This window comes from Pseudorasbora parva, chromosome 7 (assembly GCF_024679245.1).
Source record: "Pseudorasbora parva isolate DD20220531a chromosome 7, ASM2467924v1, whole genome shotgun sequence".
Taxonomy (NCBI): domain Eukaryota; kingdom Metazoa; phylum Chordata; class Actinopteri; order Cypriniformes; family Gobionidae; genus Pseudorasbora; species Pseudorasbora parva.
In genome coordinates this window covers 28,459,078-28,477,903 of record NC_090178.1, presented here as the reverse complement: position 1 = coordinate 28,477,903, position 18,826 = coordinate 28,459,078, and positions in this window count along the sequence as shown.

Here is an 18,826-nt window from a genome sequence, read left to right as displayed (position 1 = left end):
AGGCATCTGTCATGTTTAGGTCTCCAGGGCGAAAAGTTGCCTTGAAGTTAAAGCGGCGAAGAATAATGCCCAACGGGCTTAGCGATGGTTGAGTCGCTTGGCATCTCTCAGATATTCGAGGTTTCGATGATCAGTGATGACCTTAAAGGGGTGTTTCACTCCCTCTAGGGCTGGACTGGTAATCTGGCATACCGGGCATTTTTCCGGTGGGCCGACAACTTTGGGGCTGTAGCGTCTGTGGTCTCTTACAATGAGGATCAAAGAGGAACCCAGTGTTGATTGTAAAAAGGGGGGGGTAGCTTTTAGCCGCATGTAAATTAAGAGCCACGCCACAGAGTCTGGGGGAAGTGACAACTTCGGCAGTTTTACGACCCCGTCCAATAACACAGGCCCTGATCGGGTCACACGACTCGAACCCTGTTTCCCCCCCTTTTTCATTCCCCAGACCGAAAGGCGCCAAGGCTCCTGTCAATACACAAGGACTCACACACACACACATTCCTTATGAAGCTTTAATTAAGACTATTCTAGACTGTATACGAGGTAGCTTGGTGTGTATATGCATGCTCCTTGACTCAGGCCTACTCAGTCATGGCATAGAAACAATGTAAGCTCATTTTAAATGCTTGTATTCCTGTGTAAAATTGTATCTCTGTTTTAATATCTCCCAGCCATAAGGTGTTTGATACCTAAATATTCCTATTTCTTTGACTTACTCAATGATGCACAAAATGGGATTGTGAAATGTATCATTAATATGTTTAGCCGACTTGGGAGTAAAACCATACAAAATCAACACCCCTTTACGACACCTCAGGAACATGCAAAATAGGCCATAAAATGAGACAAAGAGAACTTTTCCCGCTACCGAATTCACCCTCTGGATTGGGTGAATTAGCCAGAAGGGGGCGTGGATTAATTCTCTTAAAAGATCAGTGGAGACCACAATCGCCCCTCTTGACTTCCCTCTTGACTTCCCTCTTCGCTTCTGAAACTTCTTCCCGGCTTGACTTCTGAAACTCTCCTCTGAACTCTTCTCTTCTGGAAACTCCTCTTCAAGAAACTCCGTTTCTACAATCCGGTCTTCAACAATCCTTTGTTCCTCGTTCCATCAACTTACTAGCCACGGGCTACTTCAGGAGGTAGACCCGAAACGCCGCTAAAGGAAAACTACGTCACCTCCCGACCTCGGAGAGAACTACCTAAGACGCAGACATATACACACACACACAAGCGAGAAGCCAAAACGAAACCAAAAGAAATGCAAGTATTCTTCTTCTTATAAAATTCATACTGCTGTAAAGAAGGTGTGTATTGTCCCGTTGGGACAAGCTCCGTGAAGGTCGTAGTTGTTGAACTGAAGGAAAGTTGTGTTTTTACCTCTAAATGCTTTGTACCATCTCTCTCTCTCATCTCTCTCTCTCTCTCTCCCATCTCTCTCTTTTATCTCTCTCTAATTTCAGTCTATTCATTATTCTCTTTTATGTATTCTTTCGTTAATATCTACATGTCTACTTTCTTGATGCATATTTAGTGTGTACTCTCTGTGTGAATCGTAGTGTTATTTTTAGTCTGTGTTTATTAAACCTCCAGAAAGACATTTAATGAGTTGGGTCTGTTGTTCTCCCACATACACAAAGTCAATGAAACTTGCGATCTAAGTTACCTAACTGCTTATGCTACTATGTTAGTAAAGTAAACTGTATGACCATTTGAAATATTGAACTTGTCCTGATCAGTAAAGTTAATGTTTCTTATGCGCTCGTAAAGCAGTGATCCCTTATGGAGAATTGAGTTGAAAAGTCTATAACTAATTTGGTGGACGAACTTAGTAGGATAATTTCAAGCAATTTCATAAAGGGTTACTTGTATTTAATTAAACAATTTTCCCTATCGGGAAATTTTTAATACGTAATGAATGACGGGCAAATTATATTCATAAATTCATGAATATTGAATATTGAACCCCTTTTGAGTTAATTATTCCCCGAGACATTAAACTCATAAACTCGTTGTTGTTACATGTATTTGGTGGAGAAAAATGCGGGCAAGTTTCAAACGTTTGTGTATGTGTGAGTGATATTCATATTCTATTCATTGTGTATTTTTGGAGTATTAATAACCTGCACGCGCGTTTTTGTTTCGTTTTGTTTTGGTGTTGTTTTGTGAATTGAACGGTACGCGCAAGGCGAACCCAAGCATAAACAGATGCTGAGAAATGTTGAAGTAGCCGGATTATATTAATGAAAATATGAACGGTACAAAAATCCAATTTTGAAACGAAAAACTCTACAGCCGTAGGCACAATAGGGTTATCCGCGTGATTTCCAAACGAATGTATTGTAGAAAATCCATACATTTGACTCGAGCAATATATTATGTGTTCCATCAAAATAATGAGATTTTGATGATGTCTGTAGACACGTACGTTGCGTTATCCCGCTTGATCTGAACTACAAAAAGTTTCTCTCTGTGCGGAAGATTGGGACAGGACGAGACTCTCCTGTACAATATAAGGGGCCTCAGAATAATTATTATATCGTTAAGATAAACGATAACTCCTGGTTTAAGTCTGGCTTAGCTAACCAAAGACTTGAGACCTAAAACATTTGAATCAGAGATGCTGAAAAACCGTCAGCCATATTGATAAATGTCTATTGGAGTCCATGTAAAATGCGTGAATAGGCAGACGGAAAATTCCTGCATTCACCCGTCTTGTTACGCGTGCTTCTAGAGCACCAGTCATTTGTAAATGATTTGCAAGAGCCAGTAAAGCGAAGAACGCCAGGGCGACCCAGAAATTGCAACGCCGCTTGCAAACCGCCAGAGGGCGACTCAAGAATTGCAACGCCGCTTGCAAAACGCGAAGGCGACTCAGAAATTGCAACGCCGCTTGCAAACCGCCAGAGGGCGACTCAAGAACCAGACAAAGCCATCTGGTGAGCATTTCCGCCTAACTAACTCTAGTCTAGGGCGGGCGCAATAGCGCCATCGTGTGGATAAATTCGGATAGTTTCACTCTCCGTATTTGATTCTGCCTTTACAAAATAAGTTTGAGCCTATAATTGTTTATTGCTTACTGTTGTACACAGTTTCATTTATACAATTTTTCTAGCAACAACCAAATCTCCTTTCTCGCTGATTAAACACCCTTATTCGAATTTGAAGTTTAAAAAGAAACATAACTTCCTCTAACCCAAAGTGAAATTAGGTTTAAGTCACAGACAGTCCAATTGGAAGGAAGGACGCCACCGTGTGGCTATACCCTGTTAAGTCAGCGCAACACTAAATCCCTACGCCCTTCCTGATTAATTCTTTTATTTGGATAACTCCCATTTAGAGATTAATCGTTATAGGGTAGGATTTTTGATTGGCTTTCTTTTATTTGATTTTCCTTACAGGCTTAGTTAAATTTCATTTAAACTTGCTTTGAATTTAATTTGAATTAAGTTGAGCTTCTAATTTTTATTTTTTTATCTCAATTTTTTTTTTTTTATTTAATTTATAACTTTATTTTAATTTTAATTTTCAATTTTTAATCTTAATTTTTAATTTTAATTAATTTTTAATTAAAAATTATTATTATTAATTTTTTTATTTTTTTTTTATTTTTATTTTTTATTATTTTTATTATTATTAATTTTTTTTTTTCTCTCTCTGCAAAAGTTTTCTTTTCCCCTCCCATCGGGAACAAAGTTCAGTCTGGTAATTACAAACAGTATCAAAGGTGCTTTTTGTTTTATCACTACTTGACAGAAACTTTTGCCTTTTTGCTAAATTGCTCTTGATATTTAAACTTCCACTTCCTTCTCACCTACAATCAAAAGGCCTTTGATCCGGTGAACAGGGGAGCTTTTAATTCATTTTAATTCCACCTGTTTACCCTCTTTGTGTATCCATTGTAGGGCTCACGCGTCCGAGGTGCATTGAGAATCGTCACAGGCTGGTCTCCGGAGGGGGGGGTGGCCCGACCGACGTAACCGGCACCGGCTGTGTGTGAGTCTCGGTTTCTTGTATCTCTGTCCGCGGCTGCGGCACGCAGTGGCGACATCAGCAATTCGACACTCCAAAGAAGTCAACCAGTCCAGCTCACGCACGCAAGGCAATCTCTGGGACTAATCCCTAAACCGGGGCCTGAGCGGGGCCACTCTTGAAAAAGAGGGTTCTGGGGACGTTCCGATTTTGCTGCGCGGGCTGGCGGTTGATGGACTGGTGTGTCGGGTTGTGTTTAAAGTCATAAGCTGTTTGAGTGGGCGCAACGCGACACAGAGTGGCAGGGGACCGGGGACACGGCAGTGGGTGTTTGGAAGCGTTTGAAAGGCCAACCACACCGCTGGGTTTCCACTTGAGCGACCCCAATTCACCCCGGATGAGCTAAATGGGACAACCCATAGTACAAGCCGAATTTTAGTATATCTTGAGCATTTAGCCTGTTAATTTCCCTAACACTCCCGGCGCGCACGCTGACATTCCTTTCATTACAGACCAATTCATCTTGTGTTTGTTTCCACTGTGCTCTTTCCTATCCTCACTGTTGGACTATCACGTTTGTGTTTCTTTCAGTTCACCAAGAGACCCCAAGGAGAATTAGATAGTCCCGGGACGACCGAGCAGCAGTTCACCAAGTGACAACCAGGGCTACCGCCCACCTAATTGTCTGAATTGTCTAATTATCTAACTGTCTACATCAGTTAGCCAAAATTCCCAGCTATCCGTACGATAGCTCGTTAGCCTAGAACAAGCTTGCATTGGCTCTCTCTCTGTGTGTGTGTGTGTGTGTGTGCTGTGTTTCTCTCGTTCGCAGTAATGTCCCGTGCCCCCAGCCCTGCCGTCCCGTGGGACCGCCTAACGACATGGCTGGAAGCGCTAACGGCCACCAGTCAAGGAAGTCTGGGGCAGCTGAACCAGGGACAACTGGACACAGAGCTAGACCAGCTGATGACACACGACCCCACGCAGAACTACTCCAACAAGGAAGTGGCCAAGATCCTCGGAAGCCTCGCCCACGTCCTCATCGCACAGGCACGGCTAAGCGAAGGGAGCTACGCCAACCTGGAACAGGAGGCAGCAACGCTAAAGCTTCAAGCCGAGGAGGCCCGGAGAGACCAAGCCCTCACCCAGCTTCGTCTAGATCAGCTTCTGGACACAGAGAAAGATGACGAAACAGACAAAGAACAAAGAAAAGAAATAGAAAGACTTCAAGAGACCCTGGAGGAGCTCCGTCGTGACACCGACCGACGAATACAGTCAGAGAAAGACGCCAGAAAAAACCTCGACGAAAAGCTTCGGCGTGGCGAAGCCCTCCTGGAGAGAGCCCATGATGAACTTAAAGACAGAGACATTAACGCTAAAGTCTGTGCAAAACATTTGCAGTCGGCACAAGCCGAGATCGACGAGCTCATCCAGCAAAGACACGAGCTCAAAGATGAACTTGACATGGTGCACAGAGAACTGAGACAATCATATAAAGTGCAACGTGACCGGAAAGGGGAAACACACAACACAGAGTTTCCCCTGACCAATTACTCCGCACCTTTGCACCAAGAAGCAAGAACTACGAAGGGGGATGACAGCCCCCTGTGTAAAAGATCACCTGCCAGTCTCCACGAATCCCCGTCAGCAGCAGAGGAAAGGACGCCCTTCCAGGAAGTCAAGGTCGACAGCCACAAAGCCTCAAAGAACCTTGACAAGCTGGCCAGAAATATTCCTACCTTCAGCCCAGACCCGGCAGGAGGACACGACGTCCACGCATACTTAAAAGACATAGACTTTTACTTGCAAACTGTCGCTCACGCGAACAACTGGGACAGACTGTACCTGCTCAGGGCCACGTCTAATCGGGACGTACGCAGCTTTCTGGATCGACAACCAGAGGCCATCAAAGCGGACTACTGGCATCTACGACAAGCTCTAATTCGTGAGTACTCCGATCCCGAGTCAGACCAGGGGCTCATCACTGCCATGGAACTCAAGCAAGCCCGACTCGAGACCTCACAGAACTTTTATAACAGACTGCGACGTGCTTACTTCGGGGCACGTAACGACCCAGGCATGGAGGAGGACATCAACTTCAAAACTCTTTTCCTCCGAAACCTGCACCCTACCGTCAGTCACCACCTGGGAGTGCTGGCGTGCCCGCGCAGCATGGACATGCAACAGTTAAGAGACTTGGCTCACAAAGCTTATGTCAAACAGAAAACCATTTCTGAAAAGACTGTAAAACAGCCCACCATCTGCCCTGTCTCTGAGCACCACCCAGAGCTAACCCTAGAGGGCGCCCAACAGAACCACAGTTACCGACCCGTCAACAGAGAGTCCAAACCACTCCACGCCAGCAGAGGGCAGCGTGGTCATAATGGCGACCGGCCACGGTACCAGAGCGATCGCTCTGAAAGATCCTGGGAACCGCCTCGCCCCTTTCACAACCAAAAGGGGGTGGGCACCTGGGAAGCCGGCCGACAACCCAGACGGAGCCGAAACGAACCTCCGGGTCCACCCAGCCCAGAAAGCCAGCGACGAGGCCACCCTCGACGGGACAATGGCAGGCCCAGACCTGAACCCACGTCTGGCAAAGAAAGTGCAGCTGCTTCTGAGGTTACAGAGCTCTTAAAAACCCTGAAAGAGTTCCTCCGACAGAAACCTCACAAGGAAGACAAGAAGGACGGACCAGGCACAGCATGACTAGACATGATACCTGAAATCAACCTGCCTGACCCTCCTGCAACTGAATCATCCACCCTGAACACTGTTCCCCAACCACAGACTAAGGAACTAACTTTTGCACCCCCACACGTCAGCAGCACACCCACACAACAGCTGACAGCAACAGCCTCTGATCAAGACAGCATCATGGGGCAGGCCAGCGTACCAGAAAGCGCTGTTTTGATTATTTGCACGCATAATGAGACACTTGGCCCCAAAGCCAAGTGCAAGTTCGCTACTCTGCACATTTCAGCTAACCAAAGACTCTGATGCCTTCTGCCCCCGGGTCATGAATGACCTACAGCTGAATGACATCACCACCACAAACATTATTCTCGCACTATGGGCCGATAACTCAGCCATTAGTCTCTCACTGTTCAAGTCACTCAGTGAAAAGGCACCACACACTCTTTACGCCAGCAAGCGCACCCGCTTTCCTTTGAACTCATACCCCTCCTCTATGGAGTCCGCCAAAGGAGTCTGTGCGTTACACCTGAAATGGAACCACAGGTGCCTTACCCATTATTTTCTGGTCCTGCCGGACCCGCCCCACGATGTTTACATCGGAGCAGACATTCTGATTCGCCTCCAGGCTCATGTGGACGTATGTAACGAAATGGTATGGGCTCCATTAACGTCACAGCCACCCTTTCCCATCAGCCTTGACAATCTCATGTCGGGACAGACCATCCCTGAAGTCTGCACGCTTGTCAGTGAACAAGGAACTGCAATACCAGCATACACCAAAGGGGTCGCTGTGCGGCTCAACATGCGATGTGGTCAAACCTTAAACCACACACTGAGTTTCTTCCAACCCTCACCCGAATGTGTGGAACTCGGACTCACACTTGAAGCCACACCCCTCACTGAAGTGTCATCTCGTATTGTTTACATCCTGTTCAACAACTGCACAGCAATGGACATCAACATCCCAAAAGCCTTTCGACTGGGATGGCTAATCAGCAATGACTTTCATGACTTTGAACTTGTGTTACCCATCATTGGGCCCATTCCACCCGCACTGATACCAGCAGAATGTACAGACAACACCCTGTTCACTGTACCCTTCAAGTTCATCGCCATAACATCTGTCATGCCGGCGGCCAAAGACCAGGTCTGCCGAACGGAGCTGACAGAGGACAGTCACCTTGTAATATACACAGTCTCCCAACAGCCTGTCATGGAAACGGATGAACTAGCTGCACCCCTCCATACCAAACTGCCTGATGACACCCAGGTGGAGGAACCGTACCCCGGTTTTGAGTCTCAAGTGCAACAAATTCTACGAGACGCTAACGCGCTCCAAAATGAGACAGAACGTCAGGGACTCAGACGAGTCCTCTATAAGTTTAAAGAATCCTTTGCCAAAGACTCATTAGACTGCGGGCTCACAAACCTCCACACGGTGCGCATCCCAACACAACCTGGTGCGCCGCCCACGTTTGTCAAGCAGTACAAGATTCCAATCGCTTCATACGAACCAGTGCAGAAGATTATCGAGTCCATGCTCGAAAAAGGTGTCATCCGTCCATGTAACAGCACCTACTCCGCCCCAATTTGGCCCGTGCTCAAACCCAACGGCACTTGGCGCCCAACAATAGACTATCGGAGATTGAATCAACAGGTGCCGCTCTCAAGGTGGCCAATGACTCAGTTGGAACAAGAAATACCCCGAATAAGGGGGGCCACAATCTTCTCTACACTTGATGTGGCCTCTGGATTCTGGACCATCCCAGTGCATCCAGAAGATCAACACAAGCTGGCCTTCACATTTGGCAACCGACAATTCACCTTCAACAGGTGCCCGTTCGGATATGCTAACTCACCAGCTGAGTTCAACATCTTCCTTAACAAAGCCTGCCCGGATGCCAGAGTAAGAGGCAACTTAATCTACGTAGACGACGTTCTCATGAAGAGCGCCACGGTGGACGACCACCTGAAAGAAATAGACAATGTTTTGAACCAATTATCCGCAGCCGGTGCCAAGATTGCCCTCCACAAGGGACAATGGTGCCGAACCAAGGTCAACTACGTTGGCCTGCTCATCGGATCCCAAGGCATTGAACCTCAATCTAGCCGAATTCATGCCATTCAAAACATCAAGCCCCCTACTAATGTCTCTAAGCTACGCAGTTTTCTTGGGGTATGCAATTACTCCCGACAATTCATCGAGAACTATTCAGACATTGCCAGACCGCTCACAGCCCTGCTAAAGAAAGACTCACCGTTTGTCTGGACCGAAGCTCAGGAACACGCCATGGCAGCACTAAAAAGACATTTATGCACAGCCCCATGCCTTGCTTACCCAGATCCACAGAAGGAATTCTACCTGGAAGCCGGGTTTTCCGACCACTGTCTTAGTGCTGGCCTTTATCAACGACATGACCAAGACAAAAAGGTGGTCGCATATGCCAGCAAAACGCTTCTCCCACCGGAGTTCAAGTTCTCGGACTGTGAAAAAGCTCTGTTCTGCACGGTATGGGCCATACAGCGGTTCTCCAACTACATTGGGGCGCAGAAGGTTATCATAGAGACTTGCCACCAGCCCGTAATGTTCCTCAATAGCCAACGCATCCGAGATGGCGTAGTCACTAATTCACGTATCGCCACATGGCTGATGGCCCTCCAAGGCCGCAACGTTGAGGCACGATATGCACAGACCCACAAGTCTGCGCTGGGTAATGGCCTGGCTGCATGCCAGAACTGCTCCGATGACACGCCTACAGCTGCCGCTGATGAACAAGAACCCCAACAACAACAACTCACCTGTCACAGGTACTTTGAACTGAACGCGTGCCAGGACATGCCCACGGCCTACGTCGATGGGTGCTCCTACAACCACGACGGCACCCTCAAAGCAGGTGCAGGTGTGCTATGGGTGAACGATCAGCCGTGCCCACCACGACACTTCATGCTGGGCCCCCAGTCATCGCAATATGCAGAAATAGCAGCCATTCTCATAGCCTGTCAGATCGCGTCAGCCCATAACTTCAAAGAACTACTCATCTGCTCAGACTCTAACTACGCCAGGCTCAGTTTCATTTGCCACCTTCCAACCTGGAAACAAAATGGTTTCAAGACCGCTAACAACAAGCCAGTCAAGCACCAACACCTGTTCCAGGAATGTGACAACATCACAAGTACACATGAACTGACGGTGTACTGGAAAAAGGTCAAAGGCCATTCGAAACTACCCGGCCCCGACAAAGACTTAAATGACCAGACCGATGCCCTCGCAAAGATGGGCGCACTACACGGCGAGATGTGGGAACCTCCAAACCCCACACCCAGCCCCGCCGTGGCAGTGCTAACCCGCAGCAAGCGACCAGCACCTGCCACGATGGCCGCCGCACAGTCACTAGCGCTCACGCCGCAGATTTCACACAACGACATTGCAGAAATGCAAGCCTCTGACACGGCAATTAAGACGATTTTCGACCACCTCTCTGACCCCTCCGACCACCCTATCTCTGACTCTGACCTCTCTGAGGATTCAAGCCTCAAGCAACTATACAACTCCAAACACATGATGCGTATACAGGACGACATTCTGTGGTTTGCACCCGATGGCAGCACAACGCCACGGCTTGTGGTGCCACGATCGCAAAGGGGGGTGATGCTAATGTACGCCCACGACACACCATGTGCGGGACACCACGGCACCAGAGCCACGTATGACACACTGAAACAGGTGGCATATTGGCCCGGCATGCAGCAAGATGTTGCGGAGTACGTCAGAGAGTGTCTGGTTTGCTGTCAGTTCCAACCGGCAAACCCGAACCACAGAGCCCCACTGCAACGCAGAGGAATCACGTTTCCGTGGTCAGACCTACAAATCGACTGGGTAGGACCCCTGCCCAGGTCCACAAGAGGCAACAAGTACTTTCTTACAGTGGTGTGCCAGTTTACCAAGTGGGTGGAGTGTCTACCAGCACCCAACGACACCGCCCAGACCACAGCATACCTCCTGTTAAACCACGTTTTCTCACGGTTCGGATTGCCACTGAAAGTCAACTCAGACAGAGGCACCCATTTCACTGCCGAGATCATGCAACAAATCTGGAAATGCCTGGGGATACAGGCTAGACTGCACGTCAGTTACCATCCAATCGCATCAGGGCAAGTTGAACGATCGAATCGCACAGTAGTCGCCATGCTGAGAAAGTACGTGTCTGCTAACCAAAAAGACTGGGATATGAAACTCCCCCTCGTGCTGATGGCCCTCAGAGCCACCCCGCAGGAATCAACACGGGTATCCCCTTTTGAACTCATGACTGGGCGGCAGATGACTCTGCCACTACACCTGCTGTACCAACCCGGCGACTCCAACCTGGTCACCGCGTACACCACATTCCAGTACCTCGATGAGCTCCATAGACATTTAAAAACAACTTTTGCCTTTGCTCAGCAACACTTGCAAAAGAGCGCTGAAGGTCAGAAAGCCTACTACGACCGCAAAGCCTCACACCAAGAACTGGAGGTGGGCAACAAGGTCTGGTATTACAACTTCAACCCGCCACCTTTGACAGGCTCCCGACGATTGTCAAAGAAATTTCTGCCCCACTGGACGGGACCCCATGAGATTATGAACAAACTCTCAAAAAGGGACAAAGAGAACCAGTTCTCAAATGGGTTCACAGGAACCAGATCAAGAGACATGTGGCCACTAACAGAGAAAGACAGTTAGGGGCCAATGCAAGCTGAACACAACCGCCGTCCCCGAAACGAGAAGACTGTCCCACCCACCTGGGACAAATCTCACTGACACACACTCTCTCTTTCTCCCTCTCTCTCTCTCTCTCTCTCTCTCTCTCTCTCTTGCCTGTAACAGGATGCCACTGTGGATCCTGCTCCTGTGCCTCCAGACAATCAGAGGCCAGGCACCACCAGACATCATCACACCGGGTCCAGCCTCGGGCATCGTACTGAGAGAGCAACCTGGACTTCTGATCACCAACTGCCGAACCCACACTCAGAAGGTGTATGTCCGACTTGACCCCCGCAACGTCTACAACGCACACTACCCCCGTGCAGTAGCCCAGTACAGCTGGGCCGGTGCTCGCTGGACAGAGGACTCTCTCCGCCACGCCGATGCTGATGTCACGCACATGCTAAAACAACTAGAGAAGATGACCGTCACCCAGGCAGAATTAGGTGGACACAACCGCCGCCCCAAACGGTTCCTGGGAGCGCTGCTCGGAGCCGCTGCCGCCGTCGGAACTCTGTTTAACATTGGTATGTCCAGTGTCAACGCAGTGAACATCGCCACAGTAAGACGACATGTGGCTGAAATCCAAACTGAACTTCCACAGCTCAAAGAGCAACTCACCACACAGAGTGCCGCTCTACAGACTATCGGCAAGACGTTGAGAGGAACTGTGGTAATTCTAAACACCCACAGTGTCCTGTTGAACCAGACCGTGAACTCCATGAAACAGTTATTCACCGTCTTCCAAAATGACTTTGCCCAAACACAGCTAGTTACCGCCTTAATGACGGACATGTTACGGGAAATAAGCTCGTCCATCGACAGCTTAGCCATGGGTAGAATCCCACCGTACCTGATACCCTTAAGCCTGGTGCAAAACGTGTTGGCATCTGCGATCAACGCACCCACTGACCCGCTGCAGATACACCTGGCCTACTCCTTGGGAAGCGCCATTCCCCTGTATGTGGATCCCGAGCAGAAAGAAATGGGTTTCCTCCTTAATTTACCCATCATCGAGTCGAGCCGAATCTACCGACTCAAAGACATTATTAATGTAGGCTTTTGGAAAGTAACACCCACCTCAAGGTGCGCACTCCTCAGGTAGTCGCGTACCATGACAGCGACACACAGCTGTACCTAGCCCCAAACCTACACATGTGCACCCTGACCAAAGACATTCATTATCTCTGCCCAAGCAAACCTTTCCTCCGAGACAACACGGAGGGAATCTGCGGGTTGCAACCTATGCTCAGCAATACCCGCTGCCCCACCGACGCAACGCCTCGTACCCTAGTCACCGAGACGCAAGCAGAGATCGTAGGTGACAGGTGGCTCGTCAACACTCCCGTGCGCACCGCCACACTGATCTACGACCAACACGACACTGCGACTCGTATCAACCTGCTGGATCAGAGCATGTGGGTCCAAGTACCACGAGGAGCCATCCTCCACCTGGACGACTTGGCCTTGTACCACCTCCCGAGCGAAGAATACCAGTCGGAACTGGAAATCCCCGCCTTCTTCAAGGACCACAACTTCACCCTCGCTCCCGAGTTAGAATTGTGGATTGAGAAAGGGGGGCCCCAGCTCATTGACATTGCTCCCCTTGATACAGCCCTCCAAGCATTGTCCCGAATACCCATCCTGAATAACTCTCCTGTGGTCCAAACCTGGACCGCAGCTGACACTGCGCTATGTGTCTCTATGATCTTCGGCAATACCCTAACCCTGGGCATCGCTTTCCTCCTGTACAGAAAATTCAACCAGATGAGAACCTCCACAGCCAAGCTCACAACGGCCGTGTCCGGGGGTCTCCGATGGAAACCCCGGAGGGAAATTACAACGCCCGGAGCAGAGACGGACCTCATCGAGCTGGCGCCCCAGCCGTAACAAACACCTGCTCCCGACTGCCCGACTCACCTACCATCCATCCATCGTGATGGGAGGCTGTCCGAGAATAACCTCAGGAACCGAAGGCTGAAGAAAAACAACAATTAAGAAACCACTAGCCACTTGACCCTCATGATCCACCTGTCATCCGACCAAAACGATAACTGTCATCCGACGATGTCATACGGACTTCGTCAGATGAAAAGGGGGAACTGTAGCGTCTGTGGTCTCTTACAATGAGGATCAAAGAGGAACCCAGTGTTGATTGTAAAAAGGGGGGGGGTAGCTTTTAGCCGCATGTAAATTAAGAGCCACGCCACAGAGTCTGGGGGAAGTGACAACTTCGGCAGTTTTACGACCCCGTCCAATAACACAGGCCCTGATCGGGTCACACGACTCGAACCCTGTTTCCCCCCCCCTTTTTCATTCCCCAGACCGAAAGGCGCCAAGGCTCCTGTCAATACACAAGGACTCACACACACACACATTCCTTATGAAGCTTTAATTAAGACTATTCTAGACTGTATACGAGGTAGCTTGGTGTGTATATGCATGCTCCTTGACTCAGGCCTACTCAGTCATGGCATAGAAACAATGTAAGCTCATTTTAAATGCTTGTATTCCTGTGTAAAATTGTATCTCTGTTTTAATATCTCCCAGCCATAAGGTGTTTGATACCTAAATATTCCTATTTCTTTGACTTACTCAATGATGCACAAAATGGGATTGTGAAATGTATCATTAATATGTTTAGCCGACTTGGGAGTAAAACCATACAAAATCAACACCCCTTTACGACACCTCAGGAACATGCAAAATAGGCCATAAAATGAGACAAAGAGAACTTTTCCCGCTACCGAATTCACCCTCTGGATTGGGTGAATTAGCCAGAAGGGGGCGTGGATTAATTCTCTTAAAAGATCAGTGGAGACCACAATCGCCCCTCTTGACTTCCCTCTTGACTTCCCTCTTCGCTTCTGAAACTTCTTCCCGGCTTGACTTCTGAAACTCTCCTCTGAACTCTTCTCTTCTGGAAACTCCTCTTCAAGAAACTCCGTTTCTACAATCCGGTCTTCAACAATCCTTTGTTCCTCGTTCCATCAACTTACTAGCCACGGGCTACTTCAGGAGGTAGACCCGAAACGCCGCTAAAGGAAAACTACGTCACCTCCCGACCTCGGAGAGAACTACCTAAGACGCAGACATATACACACACACACAAGCGAGAAGCCAAAACGAAACCAAAAGAAATGCAAGTATTCTTCTTCTTATAAAATTCATACTGCTGTAAAGAAGGTGTGTATTGTCCCGTTGGGACAAGCTCCGTGAAGGTCGTAGTTGTTGAACTGAAGGAAAGTTGTGTTTTTACCTCTAAATGCTTTGTACCATCTCTCTCTCTCATCTCTCTCTCTCTCCCATCTCTCTCTTTTATCTCTCTCTAATTTCAGTCTATTCATTATTCTCTTTTATGTATTCTTTCGTTAATATCTACATGTCTACTTTCTTGATGCATATTTAGTGTGTACTCTCTGTGTGAATCGTAGTGTTATTTTTAGTCTGTGTTTATTAAACCTCCAGAAAGACATTTAATGAGTTGGGTCTGTTGTTCTCCCACATACACAAAGTCAATGAAACTTGCGATCTAAGTTACCTAACTGCTTATGCTACTATGTTAGTAAAGTAAACTGTATGACCATTTGAAATATTGAACTTGTCCTGATCAGTAAAGTTAATGTTTCTTATGCGCTCGTAAAGCAGTGATCCCTTATGGAGAATTGAGTTGAAAAGTCTATAACTAATTTGGTGGACGAACTTAGTAGGATAATTTCAAGCAATTTCATAAAGGGTTACTTGTATTTAATTAAACAATTTTCCCTATCGGGAAATTTTTAATACGTAATGAATGACGGGCAAATTATATTCATAAATTCATGAATATTGAATATTGAACCCCTTTTGAGTTAATTATTCCCCGAGACATTAAACTCATAAACTCGTTGTTGTTACAGGGCCGATAGGTTATTTATTTATTTTTGTCACTGACTGGCCCATCATGCAGCAACTGTGGCCCATTGGTTTGTCTTCTGAATTGACAGGTCAAAGTGAGAGAGACCTGCCCTCCATATTGTCACAGGGTGTTTTGGTGTAGGTTCATGTTTCCTGTTTTTAGGTTTTTATGTTCAATGTCATGTTGTCATGTTGTTACGCACTTCCTGGTTTTGTCATGTGTTCCCGTGTCATGTGACTCTGTGCCCTCATGTATTCCTGCCTCGTGTTCCTGTGTCATGTTGTCATTGGTTTATGGGTTAATCATTGTTCACAGGTGTCCCTTGTCTTGTTATTAGCCCTTGTGTATTTAAGCCCTCATGTTTGCCATAGTCTTGGTCAGTTATTGATGTTGTAAGTCTACTGTTGGTGAGTGTTTGTTTTGTCTAGTCAAGTTTATGTCACGTTAAGTCAAGTTTAGTAAAGTTTAAGTTAAGTCTAGTCAAGTCTTTTGTTTGGTTTTGCCAAGCCTTTGTTTTATGTTTATGTTTGGATTTAAGTTTTTATAAATAAAACTGCAATTGGGTTCAAAACTTCGACTTTTCAGTAAAATCTGTTACACATATAAGGCGCTTTTTTATTTTTATTTGAGCACCCATGACGCATGGAACTGCAAAATGCGAATATCCACACAACGCAGCCAGTGACGAACGTACAGTTTCTGCTGCTCTATAAAGTGCCGAACGGCACTTTGACTCAGAATTTTGTGTGAAATGGGAACATTACAGGTTCTGTGGTGAAACAGCTGAAAACAACCATGATTTAAATATGACGAGGTAAAGTGGAAAACGGCAATTACTACAATCGTTTCACTTTAACACAACCACAAACGAAGAAGACGAAGATGATCACAGGTGAGGGCTTCGAAGAGGGACAGGTAGTTGAGGTAGGATCGGTGCAAGACCAGACAGTGAGTGTGAAGTTGAGTCAGGTTGATATAGTGTGACTGGTGATGGTGCCCAGATGTTTAGAATATGGTGTGGCAGTGTCTAATGGTTGTGAGGGCATGGCAGTACCCTCTCCTCCACGGGCAGCTCCTGACGGCTGGGACGGGCGGCGATGGGGTCTACCATGGCGTCCAGCACATTGTTCCTGGAGATCCAGCTCCGCTCCTCAGGATCCGTCATCGCGAGTTGAGGATGGCTCTCACCCGGTAGACTGATGGGTCCTCGTCGATGGAAGGAGGAGGAGGTACGGCACCATCACCAGGATCTGTGGGTAAAGAAGGGACAGGTTCAGTGAAGGGCTTGAGCAGTGACAGATGAAATGAAGGTGATATTCTGTAGGTGGGAGGAAGGTGAAGGCGGTAGGTGACTTTGTTCAGCTGCCTGTCTACCGTGAACGGTCCTATGTACCTGGGACTCAGCTTACGGCACGGCAGCCGGAGATGGACGTCCCTCGTGGAGAGCCAGACCTTCTGGCCTGGCTGGTACCGCGGCGTGTGTCTACGTTTGGTGTCAGCGTGGTGCTTGTGTCTCCGGATTGCCTGCTTGGAGTCCCAGACCCTCTCGCTCTGACAGAACCAGTAATCCACCGCTGGGACCTCCGAGGGCTCACCCGTCCAGGGGAAGAGCGGTGGTTAGTAGCCCGAGGACACATTGGAACAGGGTGAGCCCTGTGGTGGACTGCTGGAGCGAATTCTCGACATATTCGGCCCAGAGGAGATACTGGCTCCAGCTCTTCTGATTCTGGTGGAAGTATACCCTCAGGAATCTCCCGATCTCCTGGATCTTTCGTTCAGTCTGGCCATTGGTCTGAGGATGTTAACCTGATGAGAGGCTGACCGATACCCCTAGGAGACAGAAGAAGGCGGTCCACACTCTAGAGATGAATTGGGGTCCTCGGTCGGAAAAAATGTCTTCCGGAAGCCCAAAATGTCGGCGGACTTGGGTGAAGAGTGCCTCCGCGGGTTTCCAATGCGGTAGGCAAACCTTTGAAGTGGATGAGTTTGCAGGATTTTGAAAATCGGTCGACAATGACTAAGATACAAGTGAATCCTTGGGATAATGGCAGGTCGGTCATGAAGTCGATCCCAAGTTGGCTCCAGGGATGCTCAGGGATCGGAAGAGGGACCAGCTTGCCCTCGGGGAGTCTCCTAGGGTGTTGGCAATGGCGCAGACTGAACATCCCTTGACGAATCAGGAGACGTCCGAGACATTGCGGGCCACCAGTAACGGTGACGAAGGAGCAAGAGTGTCCTTCTCCTGCCTGGGTGTCCAGAGCCCGGTGAAGAATGAGCCAAGTCCAGAAGGGGCAGGCGATGGTGAGGCGGGACATATAGGCACCCTTCTGGACCTCCCAGCGGAGCAGGCTGTTGGGCGTTCTCCTGTTGGGTATGTTTGCGGAGTGCCCACTGGATCGGGCTTACAACCATGGCTGGAGGGATGATGGTTTCAAGGTGCTCAGGCTCAGGGTCGGCTTAGTGGAGACGAGAGAGGGCATCTGCCCGGTTGTTCTGGTTCCCTGGAAGGTACGTCACCTTGAAATTGAATCTGGTGAAGAAGAGGGCCCAGCAGGCCTGACGATGATTCAGCCGTTTGGCGTCATGAAGGTATTCAAGGTTACGATGATCTTGATGACTTCAAATGGATGTTCTGCTCCCTCCAGCCAGTGTCTCCATTCCTCCAGGGTGAGCTTGATCGCCAGGAACTCCCAGTTGCCGATGTCATAGTTCTGCTCTGCCAGGGATAGCTTCTAGGAGAAGAAGGCACATGGATGGAGTCATGAGGGTGTCCCCTGCCGCTGAGACAGAACCACTCCGACCCCGGTCGATAAAGCGTCCATTTCAACGATAAACGGAAGATGAGGATTGGGGTGGACCAGGATCGGAGCGGAGCGGACTGAAAGGCGTTCTTCAACTGGTGGAAGGCCTCCGTGGTTGATGGAGTCCAGGACAGAGACTTGGGCCGGTTCTGGAGCAGAGAGGTGAGTGAGGAGCTGAGCAGACTGTAATTCTTTATGAAGCGGCGGTAGAAGTTGGCGAATCCCAGGAAGCGCTGCAGCTCTGTGGCCAATGGGTGATGGTGTCCACCTTCCTCTGGTCCATCTTGACTCCATGGTTGTCTTTGATGGACTCAAGAAACTGGACAGTGGAGACGTGGAACTTGCACTTCTCGAGCTTGAGATAAAGGTAATGGTTCAGAGTTTTCGCAGGACTTGACAGACATGCTCCTCGTGCTCCCTCAGGTCACTAGAATAGATGAGGATATCATCGATATAAACGATGACAAACTTGTTTAAGAATTCACTAAATACCTCATTCATTTAATTTTGGAAGACGGAGGGTGAGTTGGACAGCCCATTCGGCATCACCCGATATTCATAGTGACCTGAGGGAGTGATGAAGGCTGTCTTCCAATCATCTCCCTTGCGAATGTGAATGAGGTTGTAGGCCCTTCTGAGATCAAGCTTGGAGAAGATGGTAGCCCCGTGGAGCTGTTCTAGGGTGGATAGGACCAGAGGAAGAGGATAACTAAATTT